The 15177-nt window shown below is 42.2% G+C and overlaps 1 protein-coding gene across 1 annotated transcript in view; it reads left to right on the forward strand.

Moving 5' to 3' along the window:
• caprin1b (cell cycle associated protein 1b) overlaps positions 1 to 15177 on the forward strand; it is a 200413-nt gene that overhangs the window by 26283 nt on the left and 158953 nt on the right. The window lies entirely within an intron of this gene.

Below are 15177 nucleotides of genomic sequence, written 5' to 3' on the forward strand. Positions count from 1 at the left end.
CTAGGTGTGGTCTAACTAGTAACTTGTATAGTTTTCGCAAGACTTCCCTATATTTATACTCCATTCCTTTGAAATAAAGGCCTACATTCCATTTGTCTTCCCTATTACCTGCTGAACTTGTATGTTAGCTTTTTGTGATTCATGCACAAGGACTCCCAAATCCTTCTGTGTTGCAGCCTTCTGCAATCTTTCTCCATTTAAATAATATTTAGCTCCTCTATTCTCCTTACCAAAGTGCATAACTTTACATTTTCCCACATTATATTCCACCTGCCAAGTTTTTGCCCATTCACTTAACCTATCCCTCTGTAGACTCCTTGTGTCATCCTCACCACTTGCCTTCCCACCTATTTTTTTGTCATTCGCAAGTTTGGCAATATTATATTCACTTCCCTCATCTATGTCATTAATATATATTGTAAATATTTGAGGCCCTAGCACTTATCCCTGTGGCACTCCACTAGTTACAGGTTGCCATCCTGAAAATGCCCCACTTTCCTATTCTGTTTTTTACTAGTAAGCCAATCCCCTATCCATGCTAAAATACTACCCCCAACCCCATGGGCTCTTACCTTAAATAGCTTTGCATGAGGTACCTTATTGAACGCCTTTTGGAACTCCAAATATATTACATCTACTGGTTCCTCGTTATCATTCTGCTCGTTACTCCCTCATAGAATTCCAATAAATTTGTTGATGAAGCCATGCTGACTCTGCTTGATTAGATTATGTATTTCTAAATGCTCTGCTATTACTTCCTTTATAATGGACTCCAATATTTTCCCAATGACGGATACTAAGCTAACTTGCCTATAGTTACCTGTTTTTTGTCTCCCTTTTTGAATAAGGATGTTATATCGGTTGTTCTCCAATCTTCTGGAACTTTTCCAGAATCTAAGGATTCTTTGAAGATTACTATCAGTGCATCCACAAATTTGTAGCTACTTCCTTTAAAATCCTAGGATGCAACCCATCAGGTCCAGGGGACTTATCAACCTTTAGCTCCATGAGTTTCCCTAGTACTTTTTCTCTTGTGATAGTTTTTGTATTTATTTCCTCTGCTGCCCCGCCACCCCCCCCCCCCCCCACCCTTGCCCTTTGATACTCTAGTATTTTTGGAATGCTATTAGTATCTTCTACCATGAAGACTGAAGTATTTACTCAACTCCTCTGCCATTTCCTGGTTCCCCATTATTATTTCCCCAGCTTCATTTTCTAAGGGGCCTATGTTCACTTTGGCCTCTCTCTTCCTTTTTATATAATTAAAGAAGCTCTTACTGTCCGTTTTTATATTACTTGCTAGTTTACCCTCAAAGTTTATTTCTTCCTCATTTTTTTTTGGTCATCTCTTGTTGGTTTTTAACACTTTCCCAATCCTCTGGCTTATCACTAATCTTTACCACATTTTACGTTTTTTCTTTCAATTTGATATTGTCCTTAACTTCCTTGGTTAACCATGATTGGTTTATCCCCTTCCTTGAATCCTCCTTCCTGACTGGGATATATCTTTGTTGAGAGTCATGAACTATTTTCTTAAATGACTGCCATTGTTCATCAATTGTCATTTTCTGCTAGACTCCTTTCCCAGTCCACTCCAGCCAACTCTGCCCTCATTCCATTGTAATTACCCTTATTTAAGTTTAGCACAATTGTTTCCGACCCAAGTTTCTCACACTCAAACTAAATGCTAAATTCTACCATATTATGGGATCCTTTATTAAACCTGCCTCATTACACATTACCAGATCTAAAATAGCCTGATCCCTGGTTGGATTCATAACATATTGTTCGAAAAAAGCTGTCCCAAATACACACTATGAATTCTTCCTCATGTCTACCTCTGCCAGTTTAATTTTCCCAATCTACATGAAGATTAAAGTCACCCATGATTCGTGTACTGCCTTTTTTACATGCCCTCATTATCTCATGACTTATTCTCTGTCCTACAGTATAGATACTGTTAGTGGGCCTGTAGACTACTCGCACCAGTGTCGTCTTCCCCTTGTTATTTCTCACCTCCGCCCATATGGATTCTGCATCTTTTGATCTAAGATCCTTTCATGCTATTGCGCTTATTACATCTCGTACTAACAAAGCTACCCCACCACCCTTTCTTTCTTGCCTGTCCTTTCAAAAAGTCACATACCCCTGAATATTTAGTTCCCAGCTTTGATCTTTTAACCATTTCTCCGTAATGACTTTAAGATTGTACCCATTAACCTCTATTTGTGCCGTTAATTAATTTTATTTGTTCCAGATACTATGTGCATTTAAGTAAAGAGCCATTAATTTTGAATTTTTACCATTTTTCCCCCTTTTTGACCCTATTTGCTACTTTTTTTTTGTTTGTACACTCTATCCCTTCCTCTCTCACTCTGGGTATCATTACCTAAATAGCTGCACTGCAAGTCTGCCATGTTCTTTTTCTTTGTAAGCCTATGTAGCCCCTTTCCAGAGCACCCCACCCCACATATTTAGTTTAAAGCCCACTCTACAGCCCAAGTTATTTGGTTTGCCAGGACACTGGTCCCAGAACGGTTCAAGTGAAGCCCATCCAATCGGAACAGCTCCCTTCAACCCCAGTACTGGCGCCAGTGCCCCATGAACTGAAACCCATTCCTCCCACACCACTTTCTGAGCCACGCATGTAACTCCTTGACTTTATTTACCCGTTTGCCTGTGGCTCAGGTAGCAATCCTGAGGTTATTACCTTGGATCTGCTTTTTAATTTAGCTCCTAACTGTTCAAGTTCTTTCAGCAGAACCTCCTTTCTAGCACTATCAATGTTTTGGTGCCGACATGGACGATGACGGCTGGACCCCTCTCCTCCCACTCCAACTTCCTCTTCAGCTCCGAGACGTCCTTACCCTGGCACAGGTCAGGTAACACAGCCATCGGGACTCACGGTCATGGCTGCAAAAAACAGTGTCTATCCTCCTAATTATACTGTCCTCTACCAGTACTATGTTCCCATTCCCTTTCCCCCACTTGAATGGCTCCCTGGACCATGGTGCCGAGGTCATTTCACCCTCCCTGCAGTCCCCGCTCTCATTCACACAGCTTGCAAGGACCATGTAACTGTTGGACAGTTGCAGGGGCTGAGGCACCTCGAATGCTATCCCTGGGTCCCCAAACCTGCTTCACCTGCAGTCACACCCTCCTGTCCCTGATCACAGACCAAACTTGAATTAGTATGCAGGTACAGCAATTAATTAAGAAGACTAATGGAGTGCTATCCTTTATTGTGAGAGGGATTGATCATAAAAGTAAGAATGTTATGCTTCAGTTATACAGGGCATTGGTGAGACCGCACCTCAAATACTGTGTTCAGTTTTGGTCTCCTTATTTCAGGAAGGATGTAAATGCATTGGAGGCAGTTCAAAGGAGACTTATTAGATTGATACCTGGAATGTGTGGGTTGTCTTATGAGGAAAGGTTGGACGGACTGTGCTTATTTTCACTGGAGTTTAGAAGAATGAGGGGTGATTTGATTGAAGCGTACAAGATCCTGAACAGTCTTGACAAGGTGGACGTCGAAACGATGTTTCCTCCTGTGGGTGAGTCCAGAACTATGGGGCACTGTTTTAAAATTAGGCATCGCCCTTTTAGGGCAGAGTTGAGGAGAAATTTTTTCTGAGTGTCGTGAAACTTTGGAATCTACTGGCTCAGAAGTTGGTGGAGACAGGGTCATTGAATATTTTTAAGGCAGAGGTAGATAGATTCTTGTTAGGCAAGGGAATCGAAGGTTATCAGGGTTAGATGGGAATGTGGAAATCAAAACACAAGCAGATCAGCAATGTTATTGAATGGCGGAGCAGGCTCGAGGGGTCAAATGGTCTACTCCTGTTCCTGTTTCTTATGCACCTAATCTGAGGGGCGTGACTGCCTTCTGGAGCAATGTGTCCAGGTAACTTTCCCCTCCTTGATATGGCGCAATGTCTGCAGCTCAGACTCCAGCTCCTTAACTCCAATCCAAAGTTTCTCAAGCTGGAATCTCTTGGTACAGATGTGTTCACTTTGGATCACCTTGGTGTCCAGCTCCCATATATTGCAGCAGCAACACCTAACCCATCCTGCCATTGCTATTGTATTTTATTCAATTTATGAATTAAATACTCTCGTATCCCTACTCTTTACACTTCATTATAATTAACTTTCATACACACCACTATCAATCTTTTACTTAAAGCTATCATTTAGAAAAATAGAAAAAAAGACTAGATATCTAAACACAAACTGAAAACCTTTACTTTAAAGATTAGAAATACTCACCAATCAGCTGCTCTTCACACTCATTTCCCTCTCGTGCTCTTTAATGGTCTCACACCCTTAGACACTCTCACTGTTAAAGGCCCCTCTTCTCTCTCTCTCTGTTAAAAGCCCTGCCCCCTCTCTCTCACTCGCTGAAAGTGACCACGCTGTTTCTTTCTCTCACTCTCTGTAAATGACCATGTTGTTTCTCCCTCACTCTCACTGTAAATGACCATGCTGTTTCTCACACTCACTGTAAATGACCACGCTATTTCTCTCTCTCTCTCTCTCTGTAAATGACGATGCTGTTTCTCTCTCACTGTAAATGACCACGCTGTTTCTCTCTCACGCTCACTGTAACTGACCACGCTGTTTCTCTCTCACGTGCATTCTGATAAAGAACTTTTAATTCTGCCTTTCTACCATTTTCCCCTACTCTGACCTGCACACACATGTTTGTACACTGTGTCCCATCTTATCACACTAGTTGTCATTATATGTTGAGGGAGTATGAGCAGCTTGGACTATATTGAAAAACAAAGCCACAAAGGTAGTAAACTCTGGATTATAAAATAATAGAGGGAGAACTTAGAGCATGAGCGAAAGCTAGTGCAAAATACCAAAATAGACAGTTAAAGCTATAAAAAAGGAACAGTAGCTAAAATTAACATTTGTCCTTTAGAGGCTGAGACTGGGGGAATTGGTGATGGGAAATGATGAATTGGCAGAGATTTTGAACAACTATTTTGCATCTGTCTTCACAGTAGAAGAGACAAAAAGCATCCCAAGGATAGTAGGAAATTGAGGTAAAAGGGAGGGAGGAATTTTAAACAATTACTATCACTAGAGAAGAGCAATGGGAATAATAACGTGATTTAAGGCTGACAAGTCCTTTGGACCTGATAGCCTGCATCATAAGATCTTAAAAGTGGTGGCTGCAGATATGGTGGATCCATTGGTTACAAACTTCCAAAATTCCCTAGTTTCTAGAAATGTCCCGGTGGATTGGAAAAACACAAATCTAATATCACCTTCAAGAATGTAGGAAGACAGAAAGCAGGAAACCAAAGGCTAGTTAGCCAAACATCTGTCATTGCGAGAATGCTAGAATCCATTATTAAAGAGGTAGTAGCAGAATGTTTAGAAAATCAATACAATCAGGCAGAGTCAACATGGATTTATGAAGATAAATCGTGTTTGACAAATTTATTAGAGTTCTTTGAGGATGTAACAAGCAAAGTGGGTAAAGGGGTGTCAGTGGATGTAGTGTATTTGGATTTCCAAAAGCTTGGATGCTGGATAAGTGCAGCTCCAATGACACTCAATAAGCTTGACAAAGCAGGACATATCCAGGACAAAGCAGACCACTTAATTGGCCCCCATCCACAAGGATCCAACCCCTCCACCACCAATGCAGTGGTGTGTACCATCTACAAGATGTGCTGTAGGAAATCATCAAGGCTTCTTAGACAGCACCTTCCAAACCCATGACTGCTACCGTCTAGAAGGACAAGGGCAGAAGGTGCACAGGAATACCACCACCTGGAAGTTCCACTCCAAGCCACACACCATCCTGACTTGGAAATATATCACTGTTGTTATGATCCCAGCTGATACTACTGGACAAGTCAGATCCCAGGGTGGAACCTGGCTTGATAGATCCTAACTTTTAGTTTTTGTTTAGAAACGTGGACCATGGCTACTGAGCAGAGTCGCAAGGTTTGCTGATGTACTTTTAACAAAAGAACATTTATTAAACAAGAAAAAGATGAACTATATTACACTACTCCTTCACCCACAACCACACTTTTACAGATATATACAGATTTGTAAGAATAACACAAGTTACAAAGTCTGTCTTATACTTACTGTGAACATAAGAGTATACAGTCCATGTAAACCAATAGGCGACCTGTGGTCAGGCATACCATTTTCCGGGATCAAGTGACAGATACCATCCAAAGCAGATGCTATGGATCTCATCAACTCCCCCCAGACACTCATCACACTGGGCCAACTGTTCTCATGGAAACACTGGCTTTCACACAAGGGTTTCCAATCTTCACTCTTGGAAAACTCACCTTGGAATCTTCTCCCAAACGGCACTTTCTCTCTGATGCCTTGAACAAGGATCCGCCCCCAGGGTTTCAATCTCTCCTTCTGGTGTTTCTCTCCCCTGAATCGCCACATATATTCAAGCTTCGCATTCCACTCACTCTCTCAGATACTCAGCCATGCCAACAGAACACCTCTGCTTCACAGGCCCATAGTAAGGAGTCACACACCTTTGGCTGTCTTCCTGGATCTCTGGCTTCTCGGAAGCCCACTTTGTTCCAAGTCTGCTCCCTGCAGCTCTGTCTTTTAACTTGGAGCATTTTTCTCTGCTCTTCACTCTAACTTTACTTAACAGAACCGTTTTCAGATTCCTGTTCATTTCCTTTGCCTATAAGATCTTCCTGGGACCCTCTTTCTGTCCTACTCCCTGGCTTTGGGTCCTTTTTATGTTGCTCTGAGACCTTTCTGTCTTTACCCTGTGGTTTCCACATACCAACTGAAATAAAACAGCTTTCTGTTTCTCCCTGTCTCTGTGGGTCTCTCTCTCTCTCTCTCTGGACACTTGTTGCTAGACAACAGTTTTTTTCTACCTTGTTTCTGTTTTAACTTCCTTAAACCACTAACATCTTTGGTAACATAGCTGTTCACTTTGAGTCGTAAAACCTCATTAAAAATGCAGTTATACAAACAGAACTTAAAGACTGCGCGTCTCCATTTCACAGAACCTCTAAAATGAAACTAAAATGACACAAAAATAACCAATATAAATTAAACTTAATGCTATAGCTATTCCTAACCCACAAATAGAAGTATAAATTACTTAAAACTATCTCTAGTTTCTACCCTTTCTTGACAGGGTAAATGCTGAGAGGTTGTTTTCCCCTTGTGGGAGAGTCTAGGACCAGAGAGCATAATCTGAGTAAGGGGTCACCCATTTAAGACAGAGATGAGGCATTTCTTCTCTGAGTGTAGTGAATCTTTACCGTAAGAGGGCTGCAGAGGGGGTCGTTAAGTATATTCAGTCTGAGATAGACAGATTTTTAATCAGTAAGGGAATTGAGGGTTATGGTGGGGAAAAGCAGGAAAGTGGAGTTGAAGATTATCAGATCAGCCACGATCTCGTTGAATGGCAGGGTAGACTTGATGGGCCGAATGGCTTACTACTCCTGTGTCTTATGGTCTTACATCTTGGCCAGACCAAGAAAGAATGGCGGAATTCCTACCCTAAAGAACATTAGCAAACCGGACGGGCTTTTATGATAATTGGCATGGTTTCATAGTCATGACTTTTAATTCCAGATTTTTATTGAACTCACGTTTCATCATCTGCCATGGTGGGATTAACATCGTGCTCCCCTGGTCTCTGAATTGCTAGTCTAGTGGCAATGCGATTATGTCACTGCCTCCCCCGCTTTCTTTAATACACATTTGCCCGAGTTACTGTTAATGTTTTACCACATTAATGTTTCTAAAAGCTTTCCCACTACTGAGGTTAAGCTGAATGGCCTGTAATTGCTGGGCTTATTCTTGCATCCATTTTTGAACAAGGGTGTAACATTTGTTATCCTCCAATCTAAAGAGGGTTGGAAGATTATGAATATTCACCCTCCGTCTCCTCGGAGGGTGGATAATTCTTCCAGTTCTGGTGAATTATAAATTTCTAAATCAGGGCCAGCTCACCACTGAAAACATAGTCCCTTCCTTGTTCTTTGTTCCAAAGTGCATTACTTCATATATTTCTAACTACTGGCTGCCCATAAGCCACTTCCAGAGTTTGTGTAAAAATGTAAATAACAGCACTTTGAATAGAACTTTATCCAATGCCTCCTGGAAGTCAACTTGTACTCGCTGCTGCCTCTTGGTCTATTTTCCTACATCCCCCTGGACTATGACCCCACGCCGACCATCAAGTCATTGTTTCCACAACTGTCACTGACCTCATCTCCTCTGGAGATCTTCCTCCACAGCTTCCAACCTCAACCTCCCAACCCCGCACAGCCCACTTTTACCTCCTTCCCACAAACAGGACTGTCCCGGAAGACCCATCATGTCAGCCTGTTCCTGCCCTGTGGTACTTATTTCTTCCTATCTTGACTCCATTTTCCCTCTCCTTGTCCATTCTCTTCCCACCTACATCTGTGATTCCTTTGATGCCCTACATCATGTCAACAATTTCCAGTTTCCTGGCCCTAACTGTCACCTCTTCACCATGGATGTCCAATCCCTCTACACCTCCATGCCCCATCAGAATGGCTTGAGGGCTCGCCACTTCTTCCTTGAACAGAGGCCTGAACGATCCCCATCCACCATGACTCTCCCCTGCCCAGCTGAACTTGTTCTCTCCCTGAACAATTTCTCCTTTAACTTGTCTCATTTCCTCCAAATAAAAAGTGTGGCTATGGGTACCCGCATGGGCCCAGTTATGCCTGTCTTTTTGTGTGATATGTGGAACATTCCTTATTCCAGTCCTACTCAGGTCCCCTCCCACAACTCTTCTTTTGGTATATCAATGACTGTATTGGTGCCACTTGATGCTCTCATCTGGACCTGGAAAAATTTATCGGTTTTGTTCTTTTTTCCTTCCAATTTTCACCTCCCTTTCATCTACACATGGACCATCTCTGACAATTCCCTTCCCTTCCTTGACCTCTGTCTCCATTTCTGGTGATAGACTTTCCACTAATATTCATTACAAGCCCACAGCTACCTCGACTACAGCTCCTCACAAAACAAAAACAAAAATACCTGGAAAAACTCAGCAGGTCTGGCAGCATCTGTGGAAGGGAGCACAGTTAACGTTTTGAGTCCGCATGACAGCTCCTCACATCCTGCTTCCTGTAAGGGCTGCATCCCATTTTCTCAGTTCCTCCATCTCTGTCGCATCTGTTCCGATGATGCCAACTTCCAAAATGGTGCTTCTGACATGTCTTCCTTTTTCTTTGAGGTTGCCCCCTCCCACTAGTTGACCGGGCTCTCAACCATGTCCCAGCTATTTCCTGTACCTCTGCCCTCACCCCTTTCCCTCACATTCAGAACCATGATAGGGCCCCCCTTGTCCTCACTTTTCACCCACCAGCCTCCGCATTCAGAGGATCATTTTCCACCATTTCTGCCAACTCCAGCATGATGCTACCACCAAACACGTCTTCCCCTCGTCCCCCAGCTTGTCAGCATTCCATAGGGACCGTTCCCTCCGTGACACCATGATCCACTCCTCCATCACCCCCACCTCCTCATCCCCTTCCCATGGCACTTTCCCATGTAATCACAGAATGTGCAACACCTGCCCCTTTACCTCCTCACCATCCGAAGCCCCCAACACTCCTTTCAGGTGAAGCAGCACTTCACTTGCACCTCCTTCAATTTAGTCTACTGTATTTGCTGCTCCCATTGCGGTCTCCTCTACATTGGGGAGACCAAACGCAGACTGGGTGACCGCTTTGTGGAACACCTTCGCTCAGTCCGCAAGCATGACCTAGACCACCTTGTTGCTTACCATTTCAACACACCACCCTGCTCTCATGCTCACAGGTCTGTCCTTGGCCTACTGCAATGTTCCAGTGAAGCCCAACGCGAACTGGAAGAGCAGCACTTCATCTTCCGATTCGGCGCCTCACAACCTTCCGGGCTTAACATTGACTTCAACAAATTCAGACCATGAACTCTCTCCTCCCTCTTGATTCCTTTTTAAATCCAATATTTATTTAATCCTATCTATAGGAGATTCACCAGAATGTTGCCTGGGCTGGAGCATTTAAGCTATGAAGAGAGAGTGGATAGGCTAGGGTTGTTTTCCTTAGAGCAGAGAAGGCTGAGGGGGGACCTGAGAGAGATATATAAAATTATGAGGGGCATAGATAGGGCAGATAGGAAGAAACTTTTCTCCTTAGCGGAGGTGTCAATAACCAGGGGGCATAGATTTAAGATAAGGGGCAGTAGGTTTAGAGGGTATTTGAGGAGAAATATTTTCACCCAGAGGATGGTTAGAATCTGGGACACACTGTCTGAGGGGATAATAGAGGCAGGAACCCTCAACATTTAAGAATTATTTAGATGAGTACTTGAAACGCCATAGCATACAAGGCTATGGGCTGAGTGCTGGAAAATGGGATTAGAATAGGTGCTTAATGGTCGGCACAGACACGATGGACCGAAGGGCCTAATTCTGTGCTGGATAACTCTTGAATTTCTTTATTTATTTTGTTTCTTTTTTAAAAACCTTTTCCCTCAATCTCCTCCCGCAACCCCACCCTCCCAACCAAATAGGGCCATCTGTCATTTGTTTTTATGTTTTACTTTCACAGAGTGCTGACCCTTGTTCTGCTGTTAATGCCTTTTGCAATCTTACCTTCATGCCACTTTCAGCACCTTCTTTACTCCTTACCACTAGCACTCCTTTTATCTTGTCTCCATGCCACCCTTGTCAATCTCTCCTTAGCTGTCACCTATCCCTGATCTTCTATCTCATTCCACCTGCTCCACCCCCTCCTAAACAGTATAAAATCCATCATATTTCTACTTCTCTTTAGCTTTGCAGAAGTCATTCGGACTCGAAATGTTAATTCTATTTCTCTCTCCACAGATGCTGCCAGATCTGCTGAGTTTTTCCAGCATTTTCTGTTTTAATTCTTGACTTTGTATATCTGTTGCTTGGTTACAGTAAACCGGCAAACTAAGAATTAAACCTGAAACCTGGTCTATGGCTTTGGACCAGCAGACAATTGGGGACCCCCAGATTGCTTACTGGCTTGAAGATTAGTTTTAATTTTCTGTGATCAGGCCTTTTCCTTATTTGGTACTTAACGTCAAAATAGGAGAATAAAGAGCAAGATTATCATGAAGCAAGGGTTGGGAAGGCGGTTATAATAAAAATATTCCTATCATTGCAACTTGATGTGTGCATTGAACCACACCACAAAATGCCCAAAGCTATCTGTTGGGTGTAGGATTGCTGAAAATTTGAGAGCAGATCTTACTCCCAAATCTGTTTAAGATCCTGCAGAAGTTTTGTACTTCGGATTTTTATGCTGGCTTGACACAGATTCCAGTTGTATTATGAGAAGTTAGAATATTGATCATTTTCTGCCTTGTCTTGCTTTAGGTGTCACGTTTTCTCCCTTCTCAGCCTTGAGTGGTTAAAGAATGAATTTATAAGATAAATGAATTTATAAGATAAATACATAAAAAGATTGCAAAAAAAGTCTTGATTTGAGTATTTCTTAAAAAGCATTCTTTTGAAGCTTCTCATCTTGTACTCATTAGGCCAGTCACAAGAATTCCAAATTTCAAATGGAGCACCAAGTTATGCTGTATGAGAAAAGGGTGCTGATTGGTTGGCAAGTCAACTGCGGTTGAGGCATTGCCATTGGAGAATGCACCAAGGAACTATTGTTCATTTCAAAAAAGGCAGAATGTCTGGATATGTTCTTTTTGCCTGCAGAGGATGGATCTCTGTATATGAATATATGTAGCTACTAGTAAGTGTAAGTCATTGCAAATGAGACAGATGATCTTAAATTGTTTTTTTAGTGTAATCCTTTGCACACTGGATCGTTCAACAATCCACCAGTCATTGGGACTATGTACAGCCTATGTACCTGGCACTGCAGCGGCACTGAAATACATATACCACATTACTCATTTGTGTGGTAGGCAGACCATCACCTTGCTTGATGACAGCATCCTGTTAATAGAAACTACACTTGCGTTGCTACTGCATAGCAGCAACTTGAAATTACTAGTTTCACCTGTTGCTCAAATGTTTGAGATTCCTTACCCTTGAAGGGTAATTTGAAGTAGACGGCACTTTTCAGATCTGAAAGTGGCAGCCTTGGGCATATTTGTGTGTATGCGTGATACACCGTGAGCAATGATCTGATCAGGATAGTCATTATCCCACAGGATAGTTTTGATGTGCTCTATTTTGGTGTCAAACTTGTATGTTGAGCAAATTTCTTGGGCCCTATTTACGAGATTGCGTTTAAGACCAATATTGTAGCGTTTGAAGCTGTAGGAATCCCAACATGTTGACCAGTGAAAGTAGGTATGCAGTTGACAGTAGTAGAGAACCAACCCATTAGCAGATTTCTCCATATAGCATGTCGTGGAAAGGGAGCTCATTAGACTGCTCCATTTCAAAGATGAATTTGAGCGTGGGATGGACCGCATTGGGCCTTTGGCTGCTACTTTCAGACTTGATAAATGACCAGTCCACCTCAAATTGGCCTAAAAGGTTAAGGCATTCCCAAAAATTTGAGCTAGCTGTGCAGTAGCAAGATGAGTGGTATTCTCCACTAACAGGATGCTGTTGTCAAACCAAAAAGTCTGCAAACCAAATAAATAAGCAATGTGGTATATGAATTTCAGTGCCACTGCAATGCCAGGTATGTAGGACGTACGTCCCAGTGACCTGAAGGATCATATTCAAGAAGTATATTTTCTTCGAAAATTTGAAAGGACATTGCATTATTTGGATACTTGGGATCTGACCTGGGCTCGATTTAAAACAGAGACCATAAGTTTACCTTGGATTGTGGGCACACATGCCTTTTCTAAGAAATCACATGCTGTCAGCTAAATGACCAGCATGGCAGTAGTGGAGGAGAGCTATTTGTTTCTTTGAACTGCGACAGTAATTGTAATTGTTGGAGGTGGAGGGAACTGTTTCAAAGACAAAGGCCTAGTGATTTACAGGAAATTACCTGATGGAGGGGCTTTATGTTTTGAATTCAGTAGGGAATGAATTGAGAAGTGGAAAAGCTGCCCAGCTCATGCATGCTCCCTGCTTTGCTTGCAATACAGTGTGGCTTTCAGTATCCAGCTAGGAATCTTCATCTCGGGGGAACTTGTCTGCATTTAGAAACCCGAGAGGCTAAGGTGAGAAAGATTGATCCAGCTCTATTTTTGTCCATGCTGAAGCTCCATTGGAAAGAACCTCCAGACATCAGCCGGCACTAGCAACATGTCCTAGCATGAAGAAACACCAAATCGACAGCGTCAAACCCTGTGAACTTTATCCTTTTAATAAAGTTTTTCCATCAACCACCAATCTCTGCAGAGACCCTACTTGTCTCCTTTTGTGTGAATTTTAGGAATTTTGGGGAATTTTAAAAGGGATAGATAGGTTCACTTGCAGATTGCAAATTATATGTCAACCAGTTCATGCAACTTGGTTTATTATAAAATGAAACTTCTTTTTTGAAATAATCGTTGAGTTTATTGAAAGAAGGTTGGTAAAAGTCTTTTATTTTGGGTCTAAAGGTAGCAAAGGTAAATAATTGGCTATTTTGGGAAGTGAATTAAATATTTATACTAATGGCATGGCCTGTGGAGTAGTGAGGCTAGATAAACTGCGCACTCCTCCCACCCCGGTCATAACAATGTCCCTTGAGCTGTCTGCACTAGGCAAATTACTGACCATACTTCGCCTGCCCATGCTTACAAAACTCAGAGCATAATGCCCAATGGTCGACATGATACTGCGATTGCATGGCACTTGCTGAACAATCCAGTGTGCTAGGAATTACGCTAAAACAAATTTAAGGTTATCAGTCAGGCTTGCAATGTGGCTTATTTACACTTGCTAGAAGCTACATATATTCATATGCAGGGACCTGTCCTCTGCAGGCAAAAGGAATGTGTCCAGGCATTGCACCTTTTTTGAATTGAACAAAAGCGTGGAGGACAATAGTTGTCTTGTGCATTCTCCATGGCAACACCTCAACCAATCAGCACCATTTTCTCTTGCAATATAAATTTTTGCCCCCTTTGACATTTGGCATTCTTGAATCTGTAGTGAGTGCAAGATGAAAAACTTCAACAGCATCTCTTTTCAGTAATACTCTGTACTAGCGTTTTGATTTTCCCATAAAATTGCCCAGTCTCTGTTAAAGATCTTTCTCTGGTTTACCTTGCTAAGATTTCTTGATCTGAATTTCAAATTTGGATCAAGGTAGCTTGTATACCTCTGTCATGCCTGCTTTCTGGTTCCCTCACTAACACCACAGGGGTGCCTTCTAACCCATTCTTGGTCTGCAGCACCTATTGCCTTTCCCAGGATGAGACTTGTTTAACCCCTCCCTGTTCCTGGCTTCCTGTTCTAAGCTGGCTTTCACTGCTTTGGTACTTGAGTGCTATATTTGCCAATTGTATGAGTAAACAAGTTTCAATCTAGCATATGTTGACTATCATCTTGCTGAGTTACCTGGGCTTTTTTTTAAATGTTGAGAACAGAGTGACGAAGCATATGATCAAGGCCATTGACAATTTTAATGGAAAAACTGGACAAAATCATAGGAATGCTAATTTAGAAATCTTATTGACCTGACATTAAATCATTATAAAGCAGTAATGCTTATAAATTGTGCAATAAACGGTATAAAACCACTGTTGTGTTTAAAAATAAGTTGGTTCCTCCAATTCATGATGAGCAGCACTATGGGAGGACCACTATATAGCAAGCTCCCAATTTTAAGTTGCCCGCTTTAAGTTGTTCCATTTTAACATCATGGTTATAATAGGGCTGGTATGCACACCTGGCATCGGGATTTATGTTTTAGTGTCCTTTTGGACTGGGGCTGATGTAGCAGATGTGACCCGATAATGCCATTTTGGAACAGCCCCCCTCACTTCTTGATTCTCCAGCTCTCCAGGCCTCCCATTTGCCATCTCCCTTCTGCTCGCTGTCTCCTGGCCGCCCACTCACCATCTCTTAAGCCTTTACAGCAGGAGTTTGGGAGAAAGTAACGGCAAGCCAGAGGGAGCTTCGCGGAGCAGGAGGATTGACGAGTGAGAGTGAAGGATATTATTTTTTATTTTAAAATTGGTTTTACTTTTATTACATTTGCAAATAGAGGAATTTATGAATATACA

This window comes from Carcharodon carcharias, chromosome 10 (genome assembly GCF_017639515.1).
Source record: "Carcharodon carcharias isolate sCarCar2 chromosome 10, sCarCar2.pri, whole genome shotgun sequence".
NCBI classification, from domain to species: domain Eukaryota; kingdom Metazoa; phylum Chordata; class Chondrichthyes; order Lamniformes; family Lamnidae; genus Carcharodon; species Carcharodon carcharias.